At 43.4% G+C, this 17,227-nt stretch overlaps 1 long non-coding RNA gene across 1 annotated transcript in view; it reads left to right on the top strand.

Annotated features, from left to right (window-relative positions):
• The window catches only part of LOC120638082, a 48,392-nt gene extending 37,881 nt beyond the window's left edge, over positions 1 to 10,511 (top strand). Inside the window, exon 3 of the long non-coding RNA XR_005659563.1 lies at positions 10,447 to 10,511. This is a non-coding gene — a long non-coding RNA (uncharacterized LOC120638082). The remainder of the gene's footprint in view (positions 1 to 10,446) is intronic.
• The last annotated feature ends 6,716 nt before the right edge of the window (positions 10,512 to 17,227 follow it).

Here is a 17,227-nt window from a genome sequence, read left to right as displayed (position 1 = left end):
ATTCAGCACTTGCTATTTACAGAGCACTGTACTAAGCGCTTGGAAGAGTACAGTACAATAGAGTTGGCTGAGGCATTCCCTGCCCACAGCAAGATTACAGTCTAGAGGGAGATGAAGAGATTAAGCGCCCTGTTCCACTGACCGAAAACACAAGAGCTCCCAATTCCCACCGTCAGTGAGGTTTCCTCTTGTGACCAGTCTGTAATTATAATTGTGGTATTTGTTAAGTGATTACTAGGGGCTGAACTCTGGTCTAGATACAGTGGAATCAGATCAGTCCCAGTCCCTAGCCCACAGTCTGAGGCGGAGAGGAAGGTCAGGTAATTCAGTAATTCATCCCCATTTGACGGAGGAGGAAACGGAGGCCCAGAGAAATCATGTGACTTGCCCAAGGTCACACTCAGGGCCCAGACGCGTATGGCCGGCGGTTTTTCAAACCGGGGAAGACGGAGATTGGCTGCCGGCCAGAAGTCTCTGTATTAAAAGGAGCCCGGTGATTCTTTGCAGAGGTGACACCGTGCTCTCAGGAAGGAAGGTTCGGGGAGATTGGCAGTCAGCCAGTAAAAGCCCATCTGTTTCTGCCGGCACACAATGCCCTGTGAAGATAGCATGCAAGGTGAAATACGGCGGCCCTAATGAGGTGTCTCCACCGGTTGTTTGGCCACATAAATCTTGTGCCGTCCGGGCGGAGGGAATTTAAGTTAAAAAATCATCCAGACCTCAAAGAGGTAATTGCCAGTTCGCCACCCCGGACGCTGATGGAATTTCAGCCGCTCCCGTCCAGCGCGAGCACAAACAGAGCAATGGTTGAAGCCATTGAGCCAGGGAGGGAGAAGGAACCTGAGCTGATTCTCTCACCATTCAGGAGGCACGTAAGGTCAAGCACAGGGGATTATGGGAGTAGCGATGTTTACACTAGATTGGACAGGTCAGTTCTGTGTACTTAACCCTTCAAAGCATTCTCTGAAAAGACGCTGATTCGCTTTCTTACTATTTACAGAAAAATTGCTAATGTTATTTATGATATATTTGCTGCCAAGTAGGTATATACCCAGCCTGAATTCAGTCGTCACTGCCTTGGTCTCTGTGACCACCCCCACCTCTGCCCCTCTCCACATGAACAGGAAACAATAATTGTGGCATTTGTTCAGTGACTAGCGTGGGTCAGATGCTGGATAGAGGTATGAGACAAATAGATTAGACATAGTACAGGGTTTGGCCCACAGAAATCATCTTTAGACTTAATACCCTTAATGCTCTTCTCTCCTCACATGGCTCCATGGTCTTTGAAACTTCTGAGAGATTTGCTGACTTAGTCACCGGAGCATAGTTGGGACAAAATAACCTCTGTCAGATTTTTCGGAGGCTTCCCTGGAGGCATCAAGCAACGAACCATGTCTAATTCAGGTATAAGTGGTTTTTACAGCCTTATATTAGGTTTTCTCTCAGTTCTACTTCTGAAGATTTTTCCCCTTGGACTTGGGAGCCGCAGTCAGAATGGAACTACAACCAAGTCCAACAAATCTGAAATGTTTGTCTCTGGACCTACAGATAGGGAGCCCAATAAAACACAAATTTTACACATCCTAGAAAAAGTAATTTTACGGAACACAGTTGTTGTACAGCTGTCCAGCGCCCTTCTCTATGTGTTTGCCAACAACTTCAGATGATCTGTAAAAATCATGACAAAAAATAGCTGTTTGCAGATCCAATTTTTATTTGATTGAATCCGCTAGATTGGAAGTTACTAGAGAACCAAGATCATACCTAGAAACTCTATCTTAGTCTCCCAAGTGCTTAGTATATTGCCCTGCACACAGTTAAGAGTCAATAAATACGATTGATTGGTTGGTTGAAAAAGTACCACTAATTGATGAAATGAATCCAAGACTACTTCTGTTTATGATGGAAAATGTGTGATTTCTCCAATATGGTGTTCATTTTAACCCAATTGCCAGCTTGTTCAGTGTCTTTAAAGAAAAACAGAAACAAAAACCCCCCAAAACCTTTCATTTGCTGAGTCTGTGGGGGCAAATCCAAACATTCTTAGGAACCTGAAAGTCTTGAACCCACATGTTTCTCCTTGATCCACAACAAAGTAAGTCCATTTTCAATCAAGCAGTGGTTTTTCAGCTATTTTGGTTCTGATTTATACAATTGCCTGAAAGCTGTTTATTTGAGGCAGTGCAGACAGGTCTTTTTTTTTTTTCTTTCTCCCCTGTGAGATTGTAACTTTGGAATTGATGTTGTCACCCCTGTCTCATGTGGTTTTATGTTTCCTATGTGTCTTTGCCAACTCCCCGCCCCACCTTATTCTTAGATTATGAACCCCTTCAGGATTTTCATCCAGGCCTTTTCTCCCAGCTCTTGGTACCGTGCCCACGGTAGAGGTCTAATCAATAGTATTACTACTATTACTAGGTCTGATGGTTTGGCACTGCTGCCTAGAATGCCGATCCCTGCCTGCTATTAGTTATTTTATGGGCCAAGGCGTTGCAATATAGATTGCTCCTATTTAGATAAGAAGATGGGATAATCATTATGGTATTTCTTATGTGCTTACTATGTGTCAAACACTGTGCTAAGCCCTGGGGAAAGAGAAGATAAGAAGTTCTAGACTGTGAGCCCATTGTTGGGTAGGGATTGCCTCCGTTGGTTGCCGAATTGTAGTCTCAAAGTGCTTAGCACAGTGGTCTGCACACAGAAAGCGCTCAGTAAATACGATTGAATGAATGAATGAATGGAGTTCACAGTCTAAGAGGTAGGGTGAGAGCAGGCATTCTCTCCCCATTTTACAGATGAAAAACCTGAGACACAGAGGCCACACTAACCCACTCACCGGGCCTTGTCTCATCTGTCTCACCTCCTTCGACCCTTTTCTCACACTCTCCCTCCTGCCTCGGAACTCCCTCTCTCTTCACGATTGACAGACCACCGATCCTCCCCTCTTCAGATCCCCACAAAAATCACATCTCCTCCAGGAAACACTCCTTGACTAACCTCTCATCTCCCCCTCCTCCCTACTGAGTCACCTAGGCACTTGAGTTCGCACCCCGTAGTACTTGAAAACTCACCCCACCGCCCCAACCCCACTGCACTTACATCCTTATCTTTATACTCTGTTGCTCCTTCTTACCTGTATTTTAATTTTACTATCTACCTCCCCTGCTAGTTTATAAGTTCTTTGAGTGTAGTAATCATGTCTGTCTATTCTATTGCACTGTGCCAAGCCCTCAATAGAGTGTTCTGCACAGAGTAAGCACTCAGTAAATACCCTTGATTGGCTAAAGGAAGAAAAGTATTGCTGGGACTGAGTTACTGAGGAGTTATTTACATACCTTTATATTACATATATATTCCTTTATATATTATAAATTATTTATTTAAATAAATGTCTATCTCCCCTCTAGACTGTAAGCTCGCTATGGGCAAGCGAAGTATCTGCTAATTCTGTTGTATTGAACTCTCCTAAGTGCTTAGCACGGTGCTCTGCTCATAGTAAGCATTCTCTAAGTACCACTGATTGATCGATGGATTGATTGAGTTATGATGACCTCGAAATGGCTTCTTCCTTAGACTCTTTTCCCAGGACCTCCTCAGACCCTTTTTCTCCCGTCTTTTCCCGCAGCCCCAAAGCTACGGTAGAGTGACAGAGTCCCACTGCTAATGTTCAAAATATGTGTGTGGTCAAACCCTTCCAGTTGTTTTTGTGAATTATTTCCCACAACAGCCCTGTAGGCCATGCCAGCATTGTGTTCTGCATTTTCCAGGAAGGGAGGTTAAAAATTGGCCTCTCTCAGTCCGCTTCCACAACCGCCCGATGGAATCAGTAGATAATTCAGCAACAAAGAACTTCTGTGAGCCACAGAGACTGAAAAGAACAGTTATGGAAATTTTTGCTTTAGTTTCGCCTGTCAAACACCTAATTCTGTTCTTTAGTCAAAAACAAACAACAGAATCAGGGTGTACTACAGAAACTAGTACCATCTGACACCTCCTTACTGCTCTGTTCTCTTCTCCCTCTGTTTCCATCTAGTTGTCTTCGTTCCTCACAAGATGACCTTCTAGAGTTGCACCAACCCCCATCTCCTTCCTCACAGTTTCCTCTGCTCGGAACCCCCTCGCTCTCTGCATCAGATAGGTCTCAGTTCTGCCCACCTTCAGGTCCCCCTTAAAATCCCCCCTCTTCCACCCAATTTCCCCAGTGATTTTCCCAGTGCCCTGAGCCACAGCAGAGAAGCAGTGCGGCCTAGTGTATAGAGCATGGGCTTGGAAGTCTGAAGGACCTGGGTTCTAATCTCATTCAGCCACTTGTCTGCTGTGTGACCTTGAGCAAGCCACTTCACTTCTCTGGGCCTCAGTTACCTCATCTGTAAAATGGGGATTAAGACAGTGAGCACCCTATGGAACAGAGGCTGTGTTCAACACGATTAACTGGCATCTCCCCCACTGCAACGTCCAGTGTCTGACACATAGTAAGCACTTAACAAATACCATAGAATAAAAACATCATCCCTTCAGCCAACTCTAGCACTTAGGGATAGATTTACACACTCCCTAGCACTCAGGTATATGTGTCTGCTCAATTGATTTATTTTGGCCATTCTAGTTTATCTTCCCCATTAGAGTGCAAGCTTCTTGTGACCAGGGAATGTGGCACTTTGTTCTTCTGTACATCCCAGGTGGCTAATACAGTCTACCAAGTGGTGCCCCAGTAAGCGTTACCACTTACTACTTTCCCTGTGTGAGACGGGGACTGTGTCCAATCTGATAATGCTGTATTTACCCTAATTCTTAGCACAGTGCTGGGCACATAGTAAGCGCATAACAAATACCAAGATTATTGTTGTTAATGCAGCTTCTGCTACTACTAAGCTCCTTGTGGGCAGGAAATGTATCTCCCAACTCTGTTGAACTGCCAAGTTACCGTTCCTTTCCACGAACCTGCTCAGCACATCTCGCTTATGCATTCTGCTGCTGATCATATGCAGGGGTCGATATCCCGACCCTAATGACCGGTGTTCAAGGCAGAGGTCTTTTCCTTTTTTTTCCTCCAGAGCCATGTCCCCCCCCCATAGGCATCTCCACTAGGAGACAGGCTGCAGTTTGGCAGGATTCTCTGAGCGCTTCTGCCTCAGCAGCTCCGAGATAGGAACTGGTTTTAATGAGCTTTAATGAGCAGCCCTTTCCTAAAAAAGTAAACGATGCAAGATCTTCCCCAACCAAAAAAAGGATTTGAATATAGTTTGTCAGTGTCAGGATGTGTTTCTAAGGGGAGCCTGCTTTGACGCGATGAATCCATCCTCTAGACTCTAAGTTCATTGAGGGCCGGGAAATGTCTACAAACTGTGTTGGATTGTAGTCTCCCAAATGCTTAGAACAGTGCTCTACACATAGCAAGTGCTCAATAAATACCACTGATAATGATGGTGGTGTTTTTTGAGCACCTCCTAAGTGCCAAACTCTATCCTAAGTGCTTGGGAAGATACGATGGAAGTAAATCACAGGTTCCCTGCCTTTGGGGAGTTTATGTTCTAATTGAGGGGAAACCACAGAAGTGGGAGCAGGAGGAGGGATAAGGATGCAGCAAAAAATAGTAGAAATATATCAGGATGAAATAGCTGAATCAATATTTAGACGTACAGATTATTACACAAACACAAATACTCATAAGAGCTGATAATGGGAATAAAATACATATAGAAATGAAGGGTGTTATCAGGTTGACACTACTGGGATGCTGTGGGTTAATGAGGGGAGACTTCCTGGAGGAACTGGAATTTTAGGGGAGGCAGCAGGGCCTAGTGGAAAGAGCACGGACCTGGTAGTTGAAGGTCCTGGGTTCTATCTTGGCTCCACCATTTGCCAGTCATGTGTCCTCGGACAGGTCACTTAAATTCTCTGGGCCTTGGTTTCCTCATCTGGAAATTGGGGATTCAATACCTGTTCTCTCTCCCTCTTAGACCATGAGCTCTGTGAGGAGCAGAGTCTGTGTCCCACCTGATTATCTTTTATCTACCCCAACACTTACTATGGTGCTCAGCTCACAGTGAGCGCTTAATAAACACCACAGTTAGTAGTAGTAGAAAGTTTATTCTGATGGTAAAGGCATCTGGGATAAGCAGAGGTCCACAGTTACAACATCCCATCAAAAATAATTGCCGTGACAGATGCAAATATCCCCAAAGAATTCGTCTTAGAGAACAGATGACATTTTTCATAATGATAAACACAATTTCGGGAAGTATTTTTTGTAGACTCTCTCCTGTTTTCCGCTGCACTGGTGACAATCAAACCCTATGAGCTAAATATACAACATGAAACCATTGAGGTTTCATCTCTGACCTCTTTGGGGGACGATTTGCCACTCGCTTTTTAACGCTATAGTTTCAGATTCTCACCCTTACCCTGGCTTTCTAAGGCTAGAAAATCAATTTATAACCGTGGCAGTTGATTGGTTGACATGATCTGCTTCTCTTTAGCAAATAAAATGTGAAACTTCAATCTTGAAAATTCTTTGAACGTTTATTTTTAATGATAGTGCTTCCAGCTCAGATGATCGAATGACCCTTGTTATCTGGAGAACTCAGAATCCAAATAAGGAGCGGGAAGGACTTCAGCGAAAATGAACCTTAAAGGTCGGATTTTCAGCCACTGAGCTCAATTAAAGGAAACTGTTGCCTTGAGAAATGGAACAAACCACCTAACTTCGTAATCACCTTATCAATGTTCCATATCACAACATTTCATTTTGACTTGTGGCTTTATTAAGGTTTTCAGTTTATTTAGCAAACACCAACATTCTTTTGGCTCTGTAAATCCTAGCATGAGTGGCAAATTCTAAAAGGAGGGTAGGAGGTTCCTCTGGACTGTAAATTCCTTGTAGGCAGGGAGTGTGTTTGTCTACTCTCTTGTATTATCCTCTGCCAATGAATCAACCAGAGATATATTTTGAGGGTTTACTGTGCACAGAGCACTTGGAAGAGTACAGTACAACAGAGTGGGTAAGTTCCCTCCCCACAAAGAGCTTGCAGTCTAAAGGAGGAGATAAATAAATTATTTATCCTCACAACAGCTCACTGTGGATGGGGAATGTCACCGTTTATGGTACTTTCACAAGCGCTTAGTACAGTAAGTGCTCAATAAATATGATTGAATGAATGAAAGCCGCAAGGGGCACAGGAAGCATTATCCCCATTTTACAGGTGAAGAGCCCGAGTCTCAGAGCGGACAGGTGCCTTACCCAAAGACACGCAGCAGGTCAGGGACAAAGCGGACTGTCATTCGATCAATGGTGTTTATTGAGCACTTACTATGTGCAGAGCACTGTACTAAGCGCTTGAGAAAGTACAATACAATAGAGTTAGCAGACATCCCCTAACCACAACGAGGTCACAGTCTAAATGGCTACACCTCAGCTAACCTGAGTCTCTTCTCTACACCCTTTCCATGTGACCTAGCTGCCTTCCTAAAGAGGTTCAATATTAATTTTTGTGTTTCGAGTGAAGCTGGGATCTGGGAGAAACCACAGCATTCCTTCCAAAAAGTAAGTACTTCCTTCCCAGACTCATTAATTCACTGGAATTCACAAGGCCATAATAATAATAATTAAGGCAGCAAAGTCAGAGTCCCCCGCTAGCCCTAGTTCCTGCCTGCGACTTCATTGACGGTGTTTGCGAGGGTGCCTATTAGAGCTATAAAACCCATTTTAAAAGCTGTGTCTCAGCAAGACTGTAGACCTCTTCGACTCCCCGCTTACCATTCTAACCCATATTAACTTTTCCCCTTTAATGCTTATTTGTGTCCTGAGAGAAATAAACAAATGTATCCTTGTAGATGGGACTTTGGGGAAGCCACAATCAATCAGTGATTTATTAAGGACCAAGGGTTCCTGGTGAGCAGTTTGGAAACATTGTCCTGAAGCTAAGCTGGTGAAAAACCAGCCCCTTCCCACTACCGCAGATTTCCCTTAGACCATTTTTCCTGGGAATTTAGAAAATTATTTTTGTCTAGGGCCCTCTTGACTAGTTAGGTGGAGTTTTATCTCTCCAAAGCAAAATACCGGAATGTTTAAAATGGCTTCGGGAAACCAGGGCTCCTCCCCTGCTGTTATGTTCACACCTACTTGGGTTTTGGTCAAGGCATGAGAAATGGGTGGTTCAACTGTGCCTTGCTGTAGCAGATCCAAACAAAACATTTCTGATGCAGCCATATATCTCTTCCTTTAAGCACTTAAATCCTCACACCCTCACCTCACACTTCTTCTGTGTATAATTTGAACCTCTGTCTCTTCCCCTCCCTCATTTATTTCAGCATCTCTCTTCCTGGTTTGACTGTCAAATCCTGGAAGGCAGGGATCATGTCTACCACTGCCAGCTGTCTTCTGGGTGACCTTAGGCAAGTCACTTAAATTCTCTGTGCCTCAGCGACTTCCTCTTTAAAATGGGTTTTAAGACTGTGAGCCCCATGTGGGACATGAACTGTGTCTGACTGATTAGCTTGTATCTACCCCAGAACTTTGTAAAGTGCCTGGCACTTAAGCATTTAAAAAGACCCTTAAAAAAAACCAAACTGATTTGAGATTTGGGATCTGTTGACACAGGCAAATTGTAGATGTTCCCTTCTGGAATTTGAGGAAGAATAATTCTAAGTTCTCCTTGTCCAAATGGTAGCAAAGGGGAGTTTTGACTTGTAGCAAATTGCCTTCCACTCGCTAGTCATTGCGCCCAAGCTAGGAATGGAATGGAATGGGTAGGCCTCTCTTTGACTCTCCCTCCCATAGTCGAGACTGGTAGAGTACTGGAAACTCTCCAGGTGTGACCGTGAGAGGGAAATCCCGTGTTAGGGATGATATTAGAACCCAGGTCCTCTGCCTCTCAGTCCCACAATCTTTCCACTAAGCTCCACTCTCTGAAATTTATCCCCAACCGAGTCACTGTCATCTACAAGCCTGGATCTTTCTTCCACTGCTTCGAGGCCGATCCAGATCACTGTGAATATGTTAGATGAAACTGGTTGTCACAAGGGATTTCTCCACTACTTACAGTTCTCCCGCCAGAAAACTGGCTGTTCCTCCCTACCTTCTAATCTTATTTTTTGGACAATTTTCTATTCAGGGCAGAATGCTACCTCTAATCCCATGATAATTTACTTCTTATTTATTTTAAGCCTTTGGTATGGAACCTTGGCAAAAGCCTTTTGAAAATCTAAGGAAGTTATATCCACTGTTTCCCCTTTATCCAGAAGTCTATTGATCCCTTCAAAGAACTCCAGTGGATTAGTGAAGCCTGATTTCTGCTTACAGAAACTATAATAGCTTTCCCCTCACATATTATATTTGCCTAAGATTCCACTGTTTCCAAACTATTTTAAGTAGACTTTGCCAATTGGCCAGGTAAATTAGGGATTCCCAAAGCTATAGGTTTCCCAGGTTATCTTTGAAATTTTTCATATAGCCAGACTTATCCTGGAAATTTGCCAGTCAAAAAAAAATGGGCACAAAGGTCTAGGGGAAAAAAGCAAGGATTTGGGATTTAGTGGGGTTGAGTTCTAACCCCTGCTCTGAGGAGCAATTCGCTTAATTTATCTGTGCCTCAGTTTCCTCATCTCTAAAATAGGGATTAAATTCGTGGTCTTTCTCCCTCTTAGACTGTAAGTCCCATGTGGAAAAGGTATTGTGTCAATTGATTGTATTGTACCTTCCCCGTGCTTAGTACACTGCTTGGCATTAAGTAAATGCTTGAAAAAATACCATTATTATTATTATTATTATTATTAACTCTATTCATGCTGTACTTCCACCCTGGCTTCCTTCAGAACCATTGATTCCCCCATCATCTGTACAGTGCCCGGCATATAGTAAGCTCTTAACAAATGCCATTATTTTATTATTATTATTATTTTTATCTGGGCCAAGTCATTCACCCACCATGACTCCTATCCATTCTGTATGGTGTCTAGCACACTGCAGGTGCTCCCAAATAGTCATGGATTGCTGACTAGTTATAGATGAAACTCTGCTGAAGAATAAATTATTCTTCTCAAATTCTTCTTCTGAACACTCTCTCTCATGATGGACCAGATGCCATCTATAGTTGATCTGAATTCATTCATTCATTCAATCATATTTATTGAGCGCTTACTGTGTGCAGAGCACTGTACTAAGCGCTTGGAAAGTACAATTCAGCAACAGAAACAATCCCTACCCAACAACAGGCTCACAGTCTAGAAGGGGGGAGACAGACAACAAAACAAAACAAAACCAGTAAGCACAAAACAAAACAAGTAAACCCAATGAATGGTACTTTTCAAATGGTATTGATCCAAATCATATTGGGTCTTGGTTGTGTAGCTAAGGAAAGTCACCCTTTTGCATGTCACTTATAAGGTTAGCCACGTAAGAATTAAACTAAAAGATCACCTCTCTTTTCTTCCCAATCTTTACAGGGTAAAAGGACCTTCGGCAAAACAGCATGACGTAATGGAAAGAGCCCAGGACTGGAAGCCAGGAGATCTGGATTCGAATCCCAGCCTGCTGGGTGGCCTTGGGCTTGGTACACTGTAAGTTCTTAACAAATACCACTATTATTATTATTATTACCAGCTGACCCTTGCTTAAGAAGCAAGATGGCTTAGTGGCTAAAACACAGGCCTGGGAGTTAGAAGGACCTCAGTTCAAATTCCATCTCTTCCACATGTCTGCCGTGTGACCTTGGGCAAGTCATTTAACTTCTCTGGACCTCAGTTCCCTCATCTGTAAAACGGGGATTAAGTATGTGAGACCCATGTTGGACAGGGACTGTGTCCAACCTGATTAACCTGTATCTACCCCAGTGCTTAGAACAGTGTTTGACACGTAGTAAAGTGCTTAACAAGTACCATAATTATTATTAGTATGTATTTTCTGACTGAGCAGTGAGAAAAGACTTGTAGTGCTGGGTGGGACTGGCTCCAGACAGTATGTAGGGTAAGCAACTGCCTCAAGGTGGATTTTGCAAACTCATATGTCAGAAGCAAAGCCATTATTTAAAGGGAACTTGAAGGGGAACACAGTTGCTATGGAGCAATGGGAATGAGGGGGTGGGGGAGGTCATTGTCTCCCCAGAGAAATATTTAGGGTTGAGGGGGCAAACCGGCTTCCACTATGTTGAACCATGGCACACACAACATGATATGGCGATGCCTTAGAGGACGCTGCATGGATGGCACAAAATGCAGTGCCATCGTACCGATAGGGCTCGGGTAGAGAATTTTCCATGCACGTCTCAGACGATGAGAAGCCTGAAGAAGGACTGATCCTGGACTTCACGTAGGTAACATAGACCAAAGAGAGAGTCTTTGTTATGATGTGTTCTGCCCCTTCACAGGATCCTAGTTTAGTTTCGAAGCAGTTACCACTCAATGTTGCAACCCAGATCTATTTAACGATGTGGTGCTGCAAAGCCAATGTTTACAAAACCAAATGATTCCATAGGCCTGAGGCCAAAACTGGTGTGCATCACTGTGGGTTGATTATTAACAACAGGAAGCCTTTTGTCCCCTCCCCACCAAAAATTAAAAAAAAGGATATGCGCAACTCGATCCCTGCAGGCAATGCCTGGAGACTATGAACGAGAAATTCAGAGTTTTATTTTTAGGAGTGTTTGTTTTTGTTTGGTTTGGTTTTTTTAAGCAGAGCAGGCCAATGGAAAAAAATTAGAGGGTGGCCACCCACACCCTCGCTGAACAAAATGATTTCAGGAAAAGAGTCGGTCCCCAGGTTCAGACCACCAGAGGAGAGCGTTTCAAGGGGGCATGGGAAGGTATCCGGATACCTTCTGCCATCTCTTGTTTTTCTTTAGCTGCGCAGGCGAATACTTGAGAAAAATCCGAGAGTTGCCCGTTTGCTTCTAGTTTCACGTCAGTAATATTAGTGAGCGTGATATCTGCCTGTTTAGATAAAAGACCTTTCTTTTCTGGATGGACAAGGGAGGCCTTCACTGCCATCCCATGATGCATTAGTAGCCTTCGAAATTAAAGTATCAAACACTTAGAATAACTACTGTAACACATTTACCCTCCCTGCTGGGTTTTCAATTTAATTATTACATGATAAAAAAATCCTACTAGCCAAATAACATTTGTAATTGATGTTCCATAAACTCCCTCAGTAATGACTCTTCAAGATTCATTAGCACAACTGCATTGTATTTCTATCCGAGCCTTTCCTAAAGACTTACCCAGTCATGTGGTGACAAATGATCCAAGATATGGGTTATGGGATAAACTCAAGTATTATTTATCCTTCATCTCAGCTCATGATAAACCAAGCTTAGAGAAAAAGAATTTAAAATTCATTCTAATTCTACTTAAAGGACACTATTGCGTGGATTACTTGGAGCAATGGAGATAAAGAGATGAAATCTATTATCTTTACATTGGGGGCCTGGATTCAATCTGGGCCTAGCTGGGGCTGGCTTACATTCTAGGAATGGTACAATAGAAATGAAAATATTTAAGGTATTTGTTAAACCAAGCACTATGCTAAGCACTGAGGTAGATTCAAGATAATCAGCTCAGATGCAGGCTCTGTCCCTCATGGAATTTGTCATCAAAGAAGGAGGGAGAGTAGGAATCTTATAGCCATTTTACAGATGAGAGAACTGAGGTGGAGAGAGGATAGATGATTTGCGTAGATCACACAGCAGAAGTGAGTTTGCCTAAATGGGCAACCTGAAATAAAAATGTAAAAATCAGTGATTTTAAGTTTGACATGTTTAGGAGTCAAATTCCTTCAGACACTGGGAAACCCACTTTTCCCAGATGTTTCTTATTGTTTTATTTTGTTTTCCTATAAACAGGACCAGATTTATTTTCAAAGAAAAACTTTTATAGCATGCATAGCAAAGCTTCCTGTTGTGATCAAATATAAATTAAATTTCCTTTGGAAAAGGAATCATTTAAACTATAGATCAGATGTTTCATGAGTCACAGATCCACTTATGAAGCCCTAAATAGAAAGAAAAAAAAGTTTTAGAGCTTCAATAAAACTTAAAATACTTCCAGCAAATTCTCCTCTCTTGCCCTAATCACCCATCTTTTTCATCTGACTAGTTCCTGTAAACTTTCCTTTGTGGAGCGAATGGCTGACTTCCATCTTGGGCCCAATCAGAGTGGTCACTGACAGCCCCTTTGAATAGCCCATAGTATCGCAAACTGGACACCCAACACGCTAGAGTCATACACGGCATGGTCTAGTAGATAGAACAGAGGACTGAGAGCCAGGAGGCCTGGGGTCTAATCCTGACTCTGTCACTTGCTTCCTGGGTGACCTTGGGCAGGTCAATTTGTCTCTCTGTGCCTCAGTTTCCTCCTCTGTAAAATGAGAATTAAATATCTGTTCTCTCTCCCATCTTAGTATGTGAGCCTCATGAAGGATATAGACGGTGTGTGATCCGATTGCACTGTACCTAACCTAGTGCTTGGCACATGGAAAACAAATACCTCAGTTATCACTGTTAAAGTTCACACTGTTTTGTGGCAGAACACCAAGTTTGTGAGGGTCACTTCAGTGTGGATCAAGTTGGGGAAGAGTCTCGGGGAAAGGGGAGGGTCACCCCACGTCGACTTCCGAAGCATGTCAACTCTGAGTTGGGTCAAACTGCTAAATTACTCAAGAATTGTGTCAAACTGTAAATCACTTTGGAAGGACCACGTCTCTGTGGAACCGTGTGACCAATCAGATGGCAGTGGGAATGTTAAAACCTGCCAGCTGATTACCTCACCAGGTGGAGCGGATCTTTTTTGATCAGACCAAGATGACTGTCACCTGTGGAAAGAGGAGGAGGGAGGTGGAGGTCCTGAAGCACTTGAGTGACTTAGGTGAAGCTGATTGAGAGGAGGAAGCACAGGAAAGGGGTGGAGGAAGCAGAAGCAGGCCAGGTCCCGGGACTGTTTCTTTTTGAGCGTGGCTAGAAGCTGGTTGAGTGCCATCTGCAGACATTGAATGAGGAGGGGAGCGCAGCTGAGAAGCAAATGAAGCTGAGGGGGATAGAAAATGTGTGCCTGGAACAGAGCTTACCTCATCACACAATATTTCTTCTTTTTCTAGACATGTTATGCCTGGCTGCCATCTGCTCCATGGGTTGTACTGTGGTGGAGAGCTTTTTTAATTGGCTTCTGGAGCAATATGGCCACTCAGATGTAGCAAACTCAGATACTCACCTCTCGGGCAAGGTTGGCAGAAAGGCAGACCCCAGAACTTTCCTTTGGCGTGAAGTTTCAAGGGTACCTATAAAACAAAGGAAATGTGTGTGTTGGGATGGAGGGGAGAAGAGAAAGGTGAATGTTTCAAACTTCCTCATTTCCACCTGGAATCTTTGTGGAAAGAGTATCCTTCCAAAGGCAGTGAAAAACCCACATTCTCAGTTTGCTTTTTATGTTTGGGTTTTGAAATTTGGGATTTAAAAGAATGATGGCTAGATGGATGATCAAAATGGAGATGTTTGGAAGCAGGTAAGTTTGAATAAATCTGACTGTTAAATGTTTTTAAGCTATTTGGATTCAATACCACTGAGTATTATATCTGTTGTACTGCACTCTCCTAAGTACTTAATGTAGTGATCTGCACACAGTAAGTGCTCAAATACTACTGATTTCTCTGAAAAAAAAAAGATGCACTAGCACAAGATATTCTTATCAGTTTTAACAAGCAAAGCCTCCCATACACTATGTTTATCCTTATTGCATCTCACAGCCTAGTGACTATAGGCTCAACCTGGCAGGTTTGGGTGTTCTATTTCCGGCTCAGGTGCAGGCCTGCTGTTTGACCTTGGGTGGGTCACTTAACTACTTATACCTCAGTTTCCTACTCTATAAAATGGGGATAATAATACCTGCCTCTCTTTCTTTTTCTTACATCATCTATCAGTGATGTAGAATCAAAAATGAGGTAAGCAATGAAAATGCCCTTTACAAATTCAGAGTATCTTTATTAGTGCCTGGCCTTTTTATATGAAAATCTAACTCTACTGGCACCTTGATAAGCTTGGGAGTCTCTGTGCTAGGTCTGTGTTGCAACAATAGGATTGTCCTTTTATAGGAGCAGTCATACTGATAAGAAAACCACCAGAGTGGCAAATTGTGTTTGTTGTTGTCAAGCTGAGGGATTTGAAATGGGGACTCTTAGCTTATCCATTTCAGCCTGTTTTCCATCCTCCATAAAACATCCCAGTTTCCTTCAGGACTTCAGAGGAAAGATCCTTAGGATACCGCCAAAGCCTGGAGCGTACTGAATTTCTGTTCCTGAACCTAGCACATTTTGCAGTGTTAAATTATGTAGAGAACGCAATTTGTGATGAAAATTTAACTGCATAAAGAAATCTCTGACAATATTCTCCATGTCTACTAGTTTTCTTTCATGAGCCCCATGTGAAAAAGCTGCTGTCTGACCTGATTACCTTCTCTCTACAGTCCCAGTATTTAGTAAAGTGCCTGGACATAGTCTGCGTATAATTAAATATCACAGTTATTATTATAAAATCCCTGTCCTTGAGTACTTCGCATGGGGAAAACAAGGAGACAAGAAGGCAATACGTAGAGTGTAAGATTGGATAATATACATGGATAGAGGAAAATGGAGTTTCCTGCCAAGAACAATGGGTGAACATTGATCCTTTTGACTGTAAGCTAGTTATGGGAAGGGAACAGGTCTACTAATTCTGTTGTACTCGCCCAACCGCCTAGTACAGTGCTTGGTACATAGTAAGCACCTGATAAATACCACTGCCTGATCCTTAGACTTGAAAATTGGGACTTGGGGAGAGAGAATTGATTCCTGTCAGAGAAGTGGTTAAGCCCTATGCCATTTGTACTATCTTGTCTCTGTCAGTGATATTCTCCTGGGGCAGCGAGTGAGTAGGAGAGCTGGAGTGCTGCATGTGTACTATGGAAGCCTTTTAAATGCAGTCCATCCATACTCTTTATTGAGCACTTTGTGTTGACTGCTCTACTAAGTGCTTGGAAGAGTACAATAAAGTTGGTAGACACGATTCCTGTCCTCAAGGAGCTTCCAGCCTACTATGTTCTACTACATGTACTACTATGATTAGACTGTAAGCCCGTCAAAAGGCAGGGACTGTCTCTATCTGTTACTGATTTGTACATTCCAAGCGCTTAGTACAGTGCTCTGCACATAGTAAGTGCTCAATAAATACTGTTGAATGAATATGTGCAGAGCACTGTACTAAGCACTTGGGAGAGGACGATAGAGTTGGTAGATATGATCCTAGATAGCTAGGAGTTTACTATTTAGGGGCAGGACTCATTTATGGCCACAATCTACTGCAGGTGCTTTGGCGTAGTGCCATAATGAGGGGTGGTTACCATGGTTTCGGCTACCGGCTTTCCTCTCCTCCTTAGCCAGCTATTTTTCAGGCTTTGTGCTATCCACCCTGCAAAATGCTATAGGTGGTTCCTGGGCCACAAACCTTCACCACTGCCAGCCCAACCTCCCCTTGCCACCCCCTCAACCCCACACACCTACATGCAACACCCCCCCCCCCCCCCCCCCCCCCCCCCCGACATGCACCTGGGACTACAAAAACCAGATCTCTTTATTTCAAGAGCTGGGCTGTTTCTACTGGCCCAACTGCAGAGTTAGGTGGAGAAAGAAATCATGGCCAAATAAGATAGTCTAATTACAGAGGCAGGCTGAGGTTTGAGGGGATGGTGTGAAGAGGAAGTTGCAGTGAATTGGTCAGAGAAGGCCTCTTGGAGGAGGTGGGCTTTTGGAGGGACTTTAAAAGAGGCGAAGGACATGGATTAGTGAATTTAACAGGGGTGGGGGGAGAAGAATCCAATCAAATGAATTTACTGTTTTGTTCCTTCCACCCACCCAAGAACCCCTCCTCCCACAGGGAAGGAGCATGGCCTAGTGGAAAGAGCACAGGCCTGGGAGTCAAAAGGACCAAGGTTCCAATCCCAGCTCGACCACGGGTGTGCTCTGTGATCTTGGGGAAGTCACTTTTCGGTGCCTCAGTTACCTAATCTGTAAAAGGGGGATTGACTAAGCCTCATGGGGGACATGGAACATATCCAACCTGATTAGCTTGTGGCTACTCCAGGGCTTAATAGAATGCTTGACGTATAGTAACTGTTTAGATGCCATCTCAAAAAAAAAAAAGAGGATTCATTTTCCATCAGTTTTCCTCACGCCTGGAGTTTAAATCCCATAAGGGTTAGGGCAGTG

The sequence above is a fragment of the Ornithorhynchus anatinus genome, chromosome X2 (genome assembly GCF_004115215.2).
Source record: "Ornithorhynchus anatinus isolate Pmale09 chromosome X2, mOrnAna1.pri.v4, whole genome shotgun sequence".
NCBI lineage: Eukaryota > Metazoa > Chordata > Mammalia > Monotremata > Ornithorhynchidae > Ornithorhynchus > Ornithorhynchus anatinus.
Note: the sequence above shows the minus strand (reverse complement) of the source record. Positions and strands in the feature narration are given on the sequence as shown.